Source organism: Schistocerca gregaria, chromosome 1, assembly GCF_023897955.1.
Source record: "Schistocerca gregaria isolate iqSchGreg1 chromosome 1, iqSchGreg1.2, whole genome shotgun sequence".
NCBI classification, from domain to species: Eukaryota; Metazoa; Arthropoda; class Insecta; order Orthoptera; family Acrididae; genus Schistocerca; species Schistocerca gregaria.
In genome coordinates, this window is record NC_064920.1 from 402,935,159 (window position 1) to 402,950,246 (window position 15,088).

General features: G+C 39.6%; 1 protein-coding gene and 1 long non-coding RNA gene across 3 annotated transcripts in view; one reads left to right on the plus strand and one right to left on the minus strand.

Moving 5' to 3' along the window:
* LOC126349315 (uncharacterized) overlaps positions 1-15,088 on the minus strand; it is a 373,888-nt gene that overhangs the window by 106,050 nt on the left and 252,750 nt on the right. The window lies entirely within an intron of this gene.
* Positions 1-15,088, plus strand: part of LOC126349342 (uncharacterized) — a 421,894-nt gene that overhangs the window by 69,065 nt on the left and 337,741 nt on the right. Inside the window, exon 3 of the long non-coding RNA XR_007565183.1 lies at positions 4,751-4,782. This is a non-coding gene — a long non-coding RNA (uncharacterized LOC126349342). The remainder of the gene's footprint in view (positions 1-4,750; positions 4,783-15,088) is intronic.

The following is a 15,088-nucleotide window of genomic DNA, read 5'->3' on the forward strand; positions in this document are numbered from 1 at the left end:
GAGAACAAATCTGTTAAAAAGAATATGTGTGTGCAAACATGTAATATCACCATTGTTATTAAATGGCTTAGAACAGCTGGATATATGAATACAACTATATAAGGTCACAGTTTAATGAACCCACAAGGCACAGTTCCTGAAAGCTTATATATATATATATATACATATATATATTGCATACATAAATGTGACATGCATCATAGTACCCAAATATAAACTCTTCATTTGGCTGGGACGAGGAATCCTGTCACACCAACTCCACAAGATTGTATTAAAATTTCTATACCCATTTCCACTGCCTCACAGAAGGTTCCACAACTAATTACATGTTTGTCCAACAAAACAGCTGGCTAACTGGACACACTGATCTACATTGCAGCTATCTCCACTGATCACAATTGCAGCTGTCTATATATAATAGCTATGTTGAAGACACCATTTGATAGTAGATACCACAACACTCTTATCAGCATATTATGTGTTATCATAAATTTTAACTGGTGTAAATTGAGAGTCTGAGGACGTTCTCAGCTTATTTCTTCTACCAAATGCATTAAGCTCATATATGACACAATTGCAGGAGTGCTGGTGGGAGGAGGAGAACAAATTGAAACTTGCTTGTAGGTGGTTCAAAGAAGCCAGTAGAGAAACAGTGACAAGCGGTGGTGGGAGCAGTGATCATCTGGCAGTGTGCAAGGAGGAGTTGTTTAGTACTTGCTGAGGACACACACTGATAAATAAAAAGCAACACCAAGGAGTTGTATGACATATATTAAACTTGATTGGCATGTTCCTACATCTGGAAGATGACGTCTATTGAAATTTTGCACCTGTTGCAGAGTTACTATGAGGATGCAAATCAGGTATGCTTTAAATACATGTTATAACAGGTGTGAGCATTAATTACCTATGAGATTGGACTTGGTGAGCTGATGTTAGTCAAGAATGCCTTTAAAGTGACAAAGACACCATTATCAGTGCCTCATTGAATTTGAACGAGATTATGTAATCTACGAGAAGCTGGATGTTCCTCATGCAATACTGAAAAAAGGCTTGGCCAGAATGTAGCCACTGTACATGACTATTCGTGACAGTGGTCACAAGAAAGTATGGTCACAAGAAGACTGGGCTCCAGATGGCCCTATGCCATTACCAAGAGGGAAGACCATTGTATTCAGAATGTGGCTGTAGTGCAGTATGCTGCAATTGTAGCAGAATTGGCAGCACAGCCACATGATGAACTGTTATAAATTGGTTACTTCAAGGGCAGCTTTGAGCCAGATGCCCTGTAGTGTGCATTCCACTGATTCCAACCATTGCCATTCACACACAGTAATGTCAAGTGAGAGTTCATTGGAGGGCAGGTGGACATCTATTGTTTTCTGTGATGAAATCAGGTTCTGCCTCAGTGTCAGTGATTGCCATGCATTGGTTAGGAAGTGGCCAGCTGAGGGCCTGCAACTAACCTGAGCAGTAGACACACTGGACATACACCTGACATTATAGGTCCAGTGTGCTGTTTTGTATGATAGCAGGAACACCCTCATGGTTATCCCACACTCTCTAACTGCAGATTTATATGTCAGCCCGGTGATTTGACCTTTTGTGTCATCATTCATGTACAGTATTCCAGGCTTTTTTTCCAACTGGAAAATGCTCACTCACATGCTGCTGTTGTAGCCCAGCATGCTCTAAAGAGTGTCAACATGTTACCTTGACCTGCTTGATCACCAGCTCTGTCTCCAGTCGAGAACATATGAGATATCATCAGATGACAACTCCAGTGACATCCACAAACAGCATTAACTGTCCCTATATTTAACCACCAAGTGAAACAGGCATGGAACTCCTTCCCACAAACTAAGATCTCTTAACTGTACAACACAATGCATGCACATTTGCATCCTTACATTCAACACTTACATTAACCTGTGATCTAGCAATGTTAATCACTTAAATTCATTATGTAGAGACATGTATTCCCAGAATTTCACTCCTCTACATTAGTTGTGTTTTGGTGCTGCGCTTCTTTTTCATCAGTAGTTGCCACATATTGCATAATTTTCTGACACCAGTTTTATGAATTTGTGGGGTGCTTGATCTATATTACAATTTTATCTTGAGGCTGCTGACATCTTTTATACTTCAATTTTCTCCATAAGTAAACCATTACCAAATTAGTAATGCTTCTTGGAGTACAGCATTTTAAAGTAGGCCAAATGGGTTAGCTCATACATAATAGTACTACTAAATGCTGATCCAAATTTCTGGCATCTTTCAATTTTCCACCAACAATTTCCTATCATTTCAATTAGGACAAGTTCACTGTTTCAATATTGTGGGACCTCTAACTAAACAAGAGGGGTAGTCTCAGATTTTTCCCTGCAGAAACAGGAGAGTGCCATTTTGGGGGGAGGGGGAAGAGAAGGCAGCCTGTCAAAAATGCAGGCTTTTCAGAAGCTGCATTCAGTATCTATTCAGAGCAGGATTGAGAGAGATTAAAAAGATCTGGTATAGTTCAATAACCATATTAAAAAGCAAATAAAAAGCAAAGAATTGTGTGAAATAAAAACGTTTTTGGTGGTTAATGCTGAACAAAACCAAAATGAGTGTAAGGAGACCTATACAAAAAAAATGTTCAATGAATAACAAAGCAAAACTTTTTCAGAGGATCCGACAAAAATTCTAAGAAGATCTGGGATTCCATAACATTAGTAAGTGTATCTAAATCATCTCGTTGGTTGTGCAGACAATTTATTGGCACCAAAATGCCAGATGGCAGAGGAGACTGAAATACAGAATTCAGTCTCCCAAAAGGTTTACTGTGGAAGTTTGAATTCTCCTTTCAATCACCACTTTAGTAACGGAAATGGCAGAAGCTAGTATAAGTGGTTGTGTAATAGGAAATGAGACAAAATAAGTCAGTAGTGGAAATGCTGTACCTGTAAAATTCAGCACATTATGTGAAAGAACCTGCTCCCCTTCTAGCAGCATTTTATCATGGGTTTCTGGAACAATAAGCACCAAATGATTGGGAAAAAATGCAGATCCTGATTTTCAAGAAAGGTCCTCTCAGAGATGCACATAATGACTGTTATGCTGACATCAGTCTCCCACACAATTATTGAACATGTTTTGAGCTCTCACTTTATGACTTTTTTTGAGAACTAAAAATGTTACTATATAGACCAACAGGGTTTTGCATGCAGACATATTGTGAAATGCAGCACACAGAATGATGCCTTTCTTATTGACATTTAGAAAGCGTACAGTATAGTTCCACACTGTAGTTCTGTGAACAAAATACAAGACTACTGAGTACTGGTACCGTACATATTTGTTTATAAATTACTAGCAGATAGATATGACCTGCTGTGAATTCCTCTCCTATGCTGACCTCTTCAAATCAGAGTAGCACATGCACCATTTGCATTAACTTACAGTTTTCCATATTTAGAAAAGACTGCCTTTCAGCATGCGAAATAGAAATTCTGTTCAAGTCATCCTCCAGTCACTCAACAGTCATGCTCTGCCATACAGTGCAAAACACCAGCAAATTGTCACAGATCTGTGCTCACCATGATCTGTCAAATCAATTATCTATATAGAGCATGAGAGTGAACCTATCACACTTGCCTGGGTTACTCCTGATGGTACCATTGTCACTCAATACTGGGGACAACATAATCAGTTCTATTAATTAAGAAGTCTTTGAGCCACTCACATATCTGGGATACACAGGAGCAATCTGCACTTTTTCCAGTCATTAGGGAATTTATGATGGGTGAGATATTTGTGATGAATACAAGCTATATAGTCTGTAAAATCAAACTGTAATTTCAATTGCCTTTCAACACCAAGGGTGTGTCTAATTGTATGTGTTCCATATGGGAGTCTGTGTGATGGACAAATAATGTTATGTCTACATAACCTTCTGTATGAATGATTGTCTTTAATGTGAAATTTAAAATTTTGTCTTTCGGTTTGTTGTCTTCTACTACCACATCAGACTGGGCGACAAGTTACTGAAAAGAAGCCTTCGACGTGCATAGCAAGCATAAGCATTTGAAGTGAATACATGTTTATTTGTTGTAATGAAAACAGCATTGAGTTATCTGTTACATTCTAAATCTAGAACTTTGTCAGTTTATTTTATTCTTCAGGTAAGCACATGTGACATGAAAAATTTTGCAGTGACTCATCACTTTTATTTTACTACTTTCCCTCCATCTTGTGCCTCAATGTTGCTTTCTTTCCATCACATGGTTAAAATCAACTAATGAAGAACAGCTCGTTGGTCATTTTGTGGAATTAACTCTTTTCTTATGACATATGAGAATGCTCTTCGTACTAAGTGATACCATAGCGATTTCTAATTTTGAATTAAAGGCTCTGCTGTTTTTTCTTGTTTACTGTTTATTAATTTTAGTGACTACACTGATTGAATAATGATAAAACTGTGCATTTTCTAGTTTTTGTATCCATTTATTCCTGATGAACATTGAGATGCATACCATATGTTTACCTAGTCATTAATTTCTTGATGAGTGTGATGAGCTTCAACACTGTATATAACTGGTGGCAATAACAGTAAATCCTGATATAAGACTTCTGTTATTTAAAAATTTACAAATGGAGCTGCTGTTATTGCCATCGTTTATCTTGTGACCACTTCACTGTATGGCAGTCTGTAATTTTCTACTTCTTTGCTTGTCTTCAAGTTTTTTTTTGTTTTCATTATTGTTTACAGGGTGGAACACTGTGCTGCCTCACGCTGGTTAGGTGAGTGAAATTCTTTTTGTACAGATATGATGTCTTATGTGTGAGGGCATGATCACTCACGAGGACATACTGATAAATTTCCCCATAAAAGTATGGAATTTTGTTAAACAAAATATGTTTTAGTAAGTGTAATTAGTGTCATTTTTGAGAGTGATCTTTTTTTCTGATCCATTCACAGGAACTCTTTTAAAAATTGTTCCCTATTCACCATACTTCTCCTAGTGGCTGTTCATGATGGTTTTTTTCTGGTTCTGAAAATAGTTCAGTGCAAGAATCCTTATGTAATGAAGTACTTTGCATCATAAATGAATATTGTGTGGCGTTGATTTGTTTCAAACATATCAATCCACATTCAAAACCAGAATTTACAAATGGAGCTGCTGTTATTAAAGTCTGTAACAATTATATATTTTTATTTTCATCATTTTCTCTGCTTTCAAGTGAGAGGGAAAATAGCAGACATATTCATGAGCTCTTTAGAACAGTATTACCAAAGTTCATTAGAACATTACAATCTAAAATATAACAGTAAAGTTTAAAAAGGAACTATCTAAAAGAAACAAATCATAATAATAAAACTAGCCATATTTTGTACTATAATATCATTTTTCCATGGGTTTGTGATAGAGCTGTCACAACATTTGTTAACTGTGCTGCATTTTAATTTCAGATCATTTTTTATCTTGCTTCATATGATTGTTTACATCTTTATTTGAAAGTGTTCAAAAGCTAGCAACATTCTACATGTTGTGTGAACAGGGATCAAAATGTTGATTTGTAATCTATTGGTCAGTCTTTATAGTCCCTAATAATCAAGCAAAAATATTATTCTAGTTTTGGGTTCACAGTCATGTAATATGAGGGCTGTCTGAAAAGTTCTTAGCCTGATAGTGAAAATGACAAAATACACTTTCAGGGAAGTTTTATTTTTCAAATTAAACCCTTCTGATATCATACATTTGATATCCCTTCCTCCAGAAGTGCTCCAAAGCACCCAATTACAGCTGCAATGCCTTCTTGATTTGATAAAATGCACTGGCCTGCGAGGAATTTCCTCAGAATAGATGGAAGTCAGGGAGCTAAATCTGGGGAATAGGGATGTCCCAGCACTTCGTAATTGAAATCTCTCTATTTCCCCATTCCCAAGACACTGTTGTGGGCAGGTGCCTTGCCATGATGGAAGATGCTTGTTTTCTTATTTGAAGTGTTTCCATTTTCATGAATGATTGTGTCCAATTTCGTTAGAAGTTGAGAGTAGTATTCTCCAATTATGGTTTTACTTTTTCAAGATAGTCAGTTAACAAAATTCCTTTTGCATCCCAAAACAGCAGCACCATGATACTACTTGCCGATGGCACTGTCCTTGCCTTCTTTAGAGACGAAGAACTGGTTTCTGTCCACTGCACAGACTGCTGTGTGAATTCATGTGTGTAGTGGTGAATCCATGTTCCATCCACTGTCACATATCATCGCTAAAGGTCACTTCTGTTTTTCTTAAAATCCATCAAGCACTTTTTAGAAAGTGTCATGCAAATGTGTTTGTGATCTGCAGTTAGCACTTGCGGCACTCATCTTGTGCAAAGCTTTCTCATGATGAATTCCTGGTGCAAGATGTGACCAACATATTCCTGTGATATTCCTAGAGAATTAGCAATTTCATATGCCTGTATATGCTGATGATTTGTGGTGTGCTTGGACTTTTGAGACATCCTTCATGTAGTTCATCTTGGACACTTTCATGGCCATGTTTAAACTCAATCACCCATTTCTTCACTGTGGAAATTGAGTGTGGAGAGCTGGATTTCACAGTTACAAGCCGCAAATGTATTTTGGTCAGTGTTAAACCTTCTTTTACAAAGAATTTAATCACTGTATGATAACACAAGTTTTTCTATTTTCAACAGCTTGTGCACCACAACTGCTTCAAACAACTACCTACAGTCAACTGCTGCTGGAATGACTTGTAACTTTACCTGACATCTACTAATATACGTATCAACATAGGGGGGGAATGACATGCGTACTGCTTCGATCTCTGAGTGAGTTCATTTCAGACAGCCCTCGTATTTCATGAAGGATGTCACTTTCTCCATTGACTGTTTCTTAGCTTTATTTAAAAATAATCACAAAATAAAAATCTCCCACTTGAAAATTCATTTTAAATTATTATTGTGGCCATTGGAAATAATATGAACCATAGAAGGTGAAAATATTGTCAAATGAAATATGTTTGAGCACCATTAGAAACTCAAGGATAAAAATTTGAATAGGCAGCATAAATGGGTTGATGTACCCTTAGTAACAAATGTCTGAATTGACAGATATATTATGTATTGCATGGGAACTCATATTGCAAATATTTTTCAAGTATAACAGGAGTTTGTACTGTACATCAGCGCAATTATTTAATGCATTTTGTGACTAGTTCATTGTTTCCCCAGGAATTGCTTGCACTCACACAGTGTGAGCTACATCTCATGTAACTGTCCAAGTAGTATTTGATAATGTGTCAAGCTCGCAGCGTCTCATGGGTTCTCAAACATATGTGTCCACTACTATCATTTTCTGAACCGTTGTAGTTGGTAATGGTTATCACATGTTTAAAATGAATTTAGAGTTTCATGGGGACACAGATGATTTACTGCAGGTTTTGCAACTGAATAATTTGGAAATAGTTATTGTGGCATTTGCAGTTTCATATGATCAGTGTTTGAATTTGAACAACAATATTTCTCTAAACTGTGCCCTCTGACACTACTGATGATACACCAAGAATGTTTTCATTAACGAATGCCAGGTTCTCTTCAAAGATCCCTTGAAATTATATGTGACAGCAGTGACCTTTTCCATTTTGGAAGACACTCATACATAATTCACACTTAATACCATCTCACATTGATGTGTAGTATAATTTTTTTTACATGACTTTAATATCAGACCACACTGTGGTCCATAACTGAAAAGGACTATAGTCTACAAAAACGTTAAAAAGCTACATTGCACTTATGGTTGGGACATCTTATGGACTCATGTGGGATGAGTCTGGTGCGAACAGTGGTAGATAAATAAAGGGCGGGAAGACTGTTGCCCCATTTAGCTGTGCTGTAACTCTAGAGGACTGAGGAAACATGGCCGAAATGCATGGTCCTCCCATGACTGTGATGTAAGAGATTGGACAAGTAAACTACATACGGGTCATCATAAGTTACTGAAGATAACCAGTACTAACATTACAGCCACCTGTCTGGTGCATATGGCATTGTGCCACTCGCTCAGCTGAGCACCTTGCGCAGGTGCTGCAATGTTGTAGAGTGGGCACACTCAATGAGTTTCTCACTATTACATCTTGAACTTCTATCCTTATTGAGCATCATCTGTAACAAGTATTATTAGTTTATCTGTGTGCTTTAGATTTTATCATCTGACAAAATGACTGGATGACAGCAGAACACCTGGTTGGGGACTATCATTCTCTGGTGAAGCCATCCTCCTATCACAATCCTTGTTGTGCCAGACTTGAACGATATCGAGGAGAAGGTAGCCAGTGTAATATATTAACATGTTATTTCCATAACAACAGCCATATATCTTAAGTCTTGGTCAGCACATTACATTGGTTTTCACAGAATATTCATGTTTTGGCTTTCATGTTTAATTTGGTGACTTGTAAGAGTTTTCATTTTATATAAGGATTCAAATTACTTTACATACTTTTTGGTGGTGGTTTTCAACTCTCATTGCTTTCCAGATTTTGGATCCATTATACATGTACTACAGACATGTCTGTACTTAGTCTTATATTATCCAACATTAAAAATATTCTGCCAACTTCACAGCACATCTTTCAGCTCTTTCTTCCAATACATCTAAACTGTGCAGTACAGCCTTAAAAATGCTGTAATGTGCAGTGTAACTCGATTATGAGCTGGTTTCCTAATTGCGACCAAAGTTAATTACCACTAGAGTGGATCATTATTATCAGTTACTCTGTTTTCAATGTCATTTTTCTCATTTATTGTGCTCATACTCTTTCTCACTGTCTGCATGATTTTACCTGCAATTTGAATTCAAATCTTATTTCATTGGCTATTCATTTAGACAGTTTTTATGATTGTAATGGTAAATCATTGATCTTCGATAACATTTTAAATTGAGAAATCACTGGGTTAAACTCAGGGGTACTTATTTCAGAATCATATGAACACTTCACATCTACAAGGGAAACCCAGTTTGTATGCATTTCAATGCATGTTGGATCCATCAGTGTCACTACAATGGGATGAGGATAGTAGCCATATTTCCCTTTTTTTTTAGAGATATGAAAGGACCACAAGGTTGTTGCCTTGCACTTGATTAGTGCTTGCTTTCCTGAGAGAGGAGTGAAAGAACTGCCAGCTGCAAAAAGGTGTGATGGCTTTGCTGTGCAGTTGCAGTTGTAGATTGTGGGGAAACTGAGCTATTTTGGAAGAGTAGGCACTGTATCAATAGTACTAGCCAGTGAACATTAAGACAGAATATAAAAAAAAAGCTCTGTGTGTGAGGGGGATTATGACTTCACATGCATGCATGTGTTCATGCATGTTTGTGAAAGTACGAAAGAGGAGAACAGCATGAGTAAGGAATTAAATTCAACAGAAGAGAATATGTACATATCGCAAAAGGGGACAACATTATAAAGGAGAATATGTACTTGTCGCACAAAAGAAACTAATGACATATATAGCAATTTACATTAAATTAACAATCGTGATGAAATGAAATTAAAGACAAATTGTGAGAAATAGCTTTAAAAAATATTACATATTGGAGGTTACGCAGAAACTGAGGGAAAGATACATTTGACCTTTGTAGCAGGGAATAAAAAAGTTAAAACTATGTATTACTGGTATGAATAATTTGCTTCTTGTATGCAAGATGTATATATAGGGTGTTTCAGCACAGTAGTTACAGGCTTTCAGGAAAGACAGAGTGCACTTAGAAAATGGAAAATCACATATCAATTCATGGTCAGGAATGCATTCCTGGCGCGATAGTGATGACACAAAACACAACAAAGAATGGACATGAAAATGATAAAAAAACATGATTATTATATTCAGTACAGAAGAAACCAAGAAATAAGAACTAAAACAGACAACAATTGTCATCAAAGAAGGTGTTCATAATTATTGCCCCAGACCATGGTGCAGGTATGCATCTCCAACGCATAGCAGATCTGATCTTCTGGAAAACATAAAGCATTTCCCAGACTTCCACAGCAGCTGCTACAATACATGCAACAAGTTCCTCTGCACTGTTAATGGGGATTTCTTACATCAGTGATGTATCCCCTGAGGAAGTAGTCAAGGCAAGTGAAGCTTTGTTATCGTGCTGGCCAGTGGACCGAACCCTGATCGTACCAGTGTTGACAATACTCTGCATTTAATTGACAAGGCACATCAAGGCTGTAATGTGATGGGACCCCATCATGCTGAAATCATATGGCAGAATGCTTTGCATTTGGTACGTGTGCATTGTCCAACAGCTCGAGCAGTGATAGGTTGTACCTGTCATACACTGGAGCAACAAGTATGGTCTGACAGGGTTGTCCCCAATGATGCTGGCCCACACATTAACTAAAAACTATCTCTGGGCTCCAAGGCTTCTAGTTGCATGTAGGTTCTCCTCTGGCTACATGTGGGTGTTGCGTTGTTTGATCTCTCCTGTATGAAGGTCGCCTCGTTGGTGAACAAAGTGGTGGGTGAGTCAAGGGGATCTGTTGTGCACATCTGTAAGTATCATCTTGCAATGGCCACTCACGTACCAAAATCTTCTTCATCCAGTGACTGCACACTGTGGCTGTGATACAGATTCATGGAGTTGCCACGCAGAATCTGTCAGTGGGAAATCCTGACACGGCTGATGATAGCTCACTTACTGGCACTGGGATCATTCTGCACCAGCTCCAGCACAGTCTCATCATTGGCTACCATTGTTACTGTTTATTCACTTTGTTGTCTCCCCACTGAAGGATCCTCTTTTGGACAGCCTCCCATGCAAGCATGCGAATAAGGTGTTGCAGGGAGTTTGTCTCATGGGGGTAACAGTGGGTGTAAAGCTGCTGTGTGCCTCGCCCATTGCAGCCAACAGCTCATGCGCCAGATGCATATCAGCGAGATCTGTGTTCATTTCAGGTTCCACCCAACTGCCATTCTGTCGATAGGTAAAATGAAGCTTCACAGTGAACACGGCCACTATGACTGTGCACATTCTGTGTCATCTGTCATCAACGCGTGTGTAATATTATGTACTGTGTATACAAGGCAAAGCCGTCCCAGTGTTTTATTTGTACTAAGCATAACAAACATCTTTTCTCACCCTGTTCGCCTGTTTATGTCCTTCCTTTCTTTTGTTTTGTGTCATCACTACAGTGCCAGGAAAGCTTTTCCGACCAGGCACTGCTATGTGAGTTTTCATGTCTAGGTGTATACACACACACACACACACACACACACACACACACACACTCTCTCTCTCTCTCTCTCTCTCTCTCTCTCTCACTCTCACTCTCTCTCACACATACACACACAGGCAAACAAACATCTGAAAGTCGGTAACTGCTGTGCAGAAACACCATAAAATTTTAACTGAAGACATTTAAATATCTCGAAAACTACACATCGGATCAAAAAAAAGTTGTAATTCCAATTGATTTTTCTCGCAGGTGGCGTGGGTTGCGAAGCACAACTTTGAAATCCTCAATGGGAACTCCCATTTTTTTATTGCAAGATGTACATACATTTTGTCTGTTCTTCATTTCGCCACAAATGGCGCTGCAATCGGAGGAGCAGAAATGGATACACAATAGTAATTTATGATATGCTACTCTGTGGCAGCTGAATATCCAGTGGCACGTGGGATACCATTGCCATGTTGCGAGGGTAGGACAGGTCAATATTTCGGAAGTTCTGATTGGTAACCCATTCAAAACGTTGTATTCCTCCGGCATATCAAACAGAGGACTACTCGAGTCACCACTGTGGCCGTGTAGCAAACTAAAACAAATCGTAACAGGTAGTACACTGCAATTGGAGGTCACATAGCGTGCAGATGTAGAACAGACATTGGCTCTAAACATTGCAATACTTGCACAGTGTTCATTGCGTGCACATCTATCATTTGGAGAACTGACATGCAAGTGGACACTGAATGGTGCAACAACAGAAGAACAAACTGAAATGATCCTGATTTACAGAGAATGCTCAAATATTGAGGATGCTATTGCCTTGTATGTCGAGCGTTTTCCGGAGATGCTCGCTCTGTTTCGTTCTTTTACAAGGTTGTGAACGCCTTTGATGACTGCATACAGACTGGCAAAAGGAAACTAAGCAAACGTTTAACCTGAGAAGCTAATGACATAGCTGTACTAGCGGCAGTGCATAACGACCCACCACGGATAAGCGCCCGGCCACTACACAGTGATTGTGGTATGCCCTTAGGTTGTATTGCCACTAAATAGCATTGTCATACTATCATCCATATCATATGTTACTGCATCAAGAACTTCATGGGACCGATTTCCATAACCAGGTATGTTTTGCGAATGGGCATGTCCACAAATGCAAACAACCCCCCAACTCCCTTTGCCGAGGTACTATTTTCCGGTGAGTCTATATTCAAAACCCATGTTAGTGTTAATCTGCATTACTGGAGTGTAGACAATCCCACTGGTTACGACAAGTTGACTATTGACGTCTTTTGTCAGTCGACGTATGGTGTGTGGCATAATGAGGAACAAACTCAGTGATCCATATTTTATCGACGACACGTTGGATGGACGTTTGTGGAACAGCAACCACCAGTACTACTGTAGGATGTTGACTGGACGTTCAACAACGCATGTGGTTTCAGCATGACTATTGCCCAGCGCATTACGCAATTGAAGCAGGGACATATTAGAGACCGTGTTTACATTGGTCAGTTTATCGGTAGAGGTGGTTCTGTTAGGCTGCCTTTAGAGTGTCACTGACAACGTTCGTCAGAGGTCACCCGATAACATCGGACGACAGCATGGTAATAGTGTGTACGATCTCCTTCTTCAGTTTTTGGCAGGACCAAGAAGATTAGGTTAGGTTAGAAACTATTGTGTATATGTAGTGGGTTAGATTTTAACCTGTAAGGGTGGTGCTGATGCCACAACGCCTCTGTGCTTGGGTAGGAGTGCTGCATAGAGGCTTCTGCTAATTAAAGAGACGTCAAATACATGTGAATGAGCTTTCTTGTCTCGTAAAGAATGTGGCAAGTACTGCACACTCCGTTCTCAGTTGTCCGCAGCTCGTGGTCGTGCGGGAGCGTACTCGTTTCCCGCGCCCGGGTTCGATTCCGGGAAGGGTCGGCGATTTTCCTCTGCCTCGTGATGACTGGGTGTTGTGTGCTTTCCTTAGGTTAGTTAGGTTTAAGTAGTTCTAAGTTCTAGGGGAGTGATGATCATAGCTGTTAAGTCCCATAGTGCTCAGAGCCATTTGAACCATTTTTTCGTTCTGTTATCGGAATAACCAGACAAGTTTTAGAATATATGAGTTGACGGGAGAAACTTTCTGTTACCTATCGAGATAATTCTTGGGGACCTTGAGAATCAAGTTATAAATAGAAACATTATGTTCTTCTGTATTTATTTTAAGTTGTGCAGACGTATGGCATTTAGCATCAACTGAAAGACAAGCATAAAGTGTGGCATAAGACATTCTGAAAACCTGAAGCATGAAAAGTGGAAATACGTACCATACACCACATTTGCAAACCACTTTATGATAACATAATCACCACCATCATGCCAGTAAACAGTGATAATAATTTGCAGACAAGTAATGACAGCCTACCACAAAAAAGATGCAAGACAATAGCTACACTATGTGATCAAAAGTATCTGGACTCCCCCAAAAACAAACGTTTTTTTACATTAGGTGCCTTGTGCTGCCACCTACTGACAGGTACTCCATATCAGAGACCTCAGTAGTCATTAGACATCGTGAGAGAGCAGAATGCGGCACTCCGGGGAACTCACGGACTTCGAACGTGGTCACGTGATTGGGTGTCATTTGTCTCATACGTCTGTATGCGAGATTTCCACACTCATAAACATACCTAGGTTCACTGTTTCCGATGTGATAGTGAAGTGAAAACGTGAAGGGACACATACAGTACAAAAGCGTACAGGCTGACCTCGTCTGCTGACTGACAGAGACCGCCGACAGTTGAAGAGGGTCGTAGTGTGTAATAGGCAGACATCTCTCCAGATCATCACACAGGAATTCCAAACTGCATCAGGATCCACTGCAAGCACTATGACAGATAGGCGGGACGTGAGAAAACTTGGATTTCATGGACGAGCTCCTGATCATAATTCACACATCACGCCAGTAAATGCCAAACGACGCCTCGTTTGGAGTAAGAAGCGTAAACAATGGACTATTGAATAGTGGAAAACTATGTGTGGAGTGACGTATCACGGTACACAATGTGGCGATCCGATGGCAGGGTGTGGGTATGGCGAGTGCCCGCTGAACATCATCTGCCAGTGTGTATAGTGCCAACAGTAAAATTCGGAGGCGGAGATGTTTTGGTGTTGTGTTGTTTTTTTTGGGTGGGGGGGTGGATTGCACCCCTTGTTGTTTTGCGTGGCACTATCATAGCACAGGCCTACATTGATGTTTTAAGCACCTTCTTGGTTCCCACTGTTGAAGAGCAATTTGGGAATGGCGATTGCATCTTTCAACATGGTCGAACACCTGTTCATAATGCACGGCCTGCAGCGGAGTGGTTACACGACAGTAACATCCCTGCAATGGACTGGCATGTTTTGGAACGCCGACTTCATGCCAGGCCTCACCGACCGACACCGATACCTCTCCTCAGTGCAACACTCCGTGAAGAATGGGCTGCCATTCCCCAAGAAACCTTCCAGCACCAGATTGAACGTATGCCGGCGAGAGTGGAAGCTGTCTTCAAGGCTAAGGGTGGGCCAACACCATATTGAATTCCAGCATTACCGATGGAGGGCGCCACGAGCTTGTAAGTCGTTTTCAGCCGAGTGTCCGAATACTTTTGATCACATAGTGTATAAGCATATAGGATACGCCGACCTTTTCATTTGAAATTCTGTTTTTTGAGGTTATAATCTATGACTAAAATTTCCAATAAAGATTTTGCCTATTTGAGGTTTCGAATAAATCTGCAATTTCAGTCCGCAGGTTCTGAGCTATATCCCGATTATGTGCTCTAGTGTGACCGCGCAGTAGTGGCGGAATGATCTGAAAAGATTGGCCGT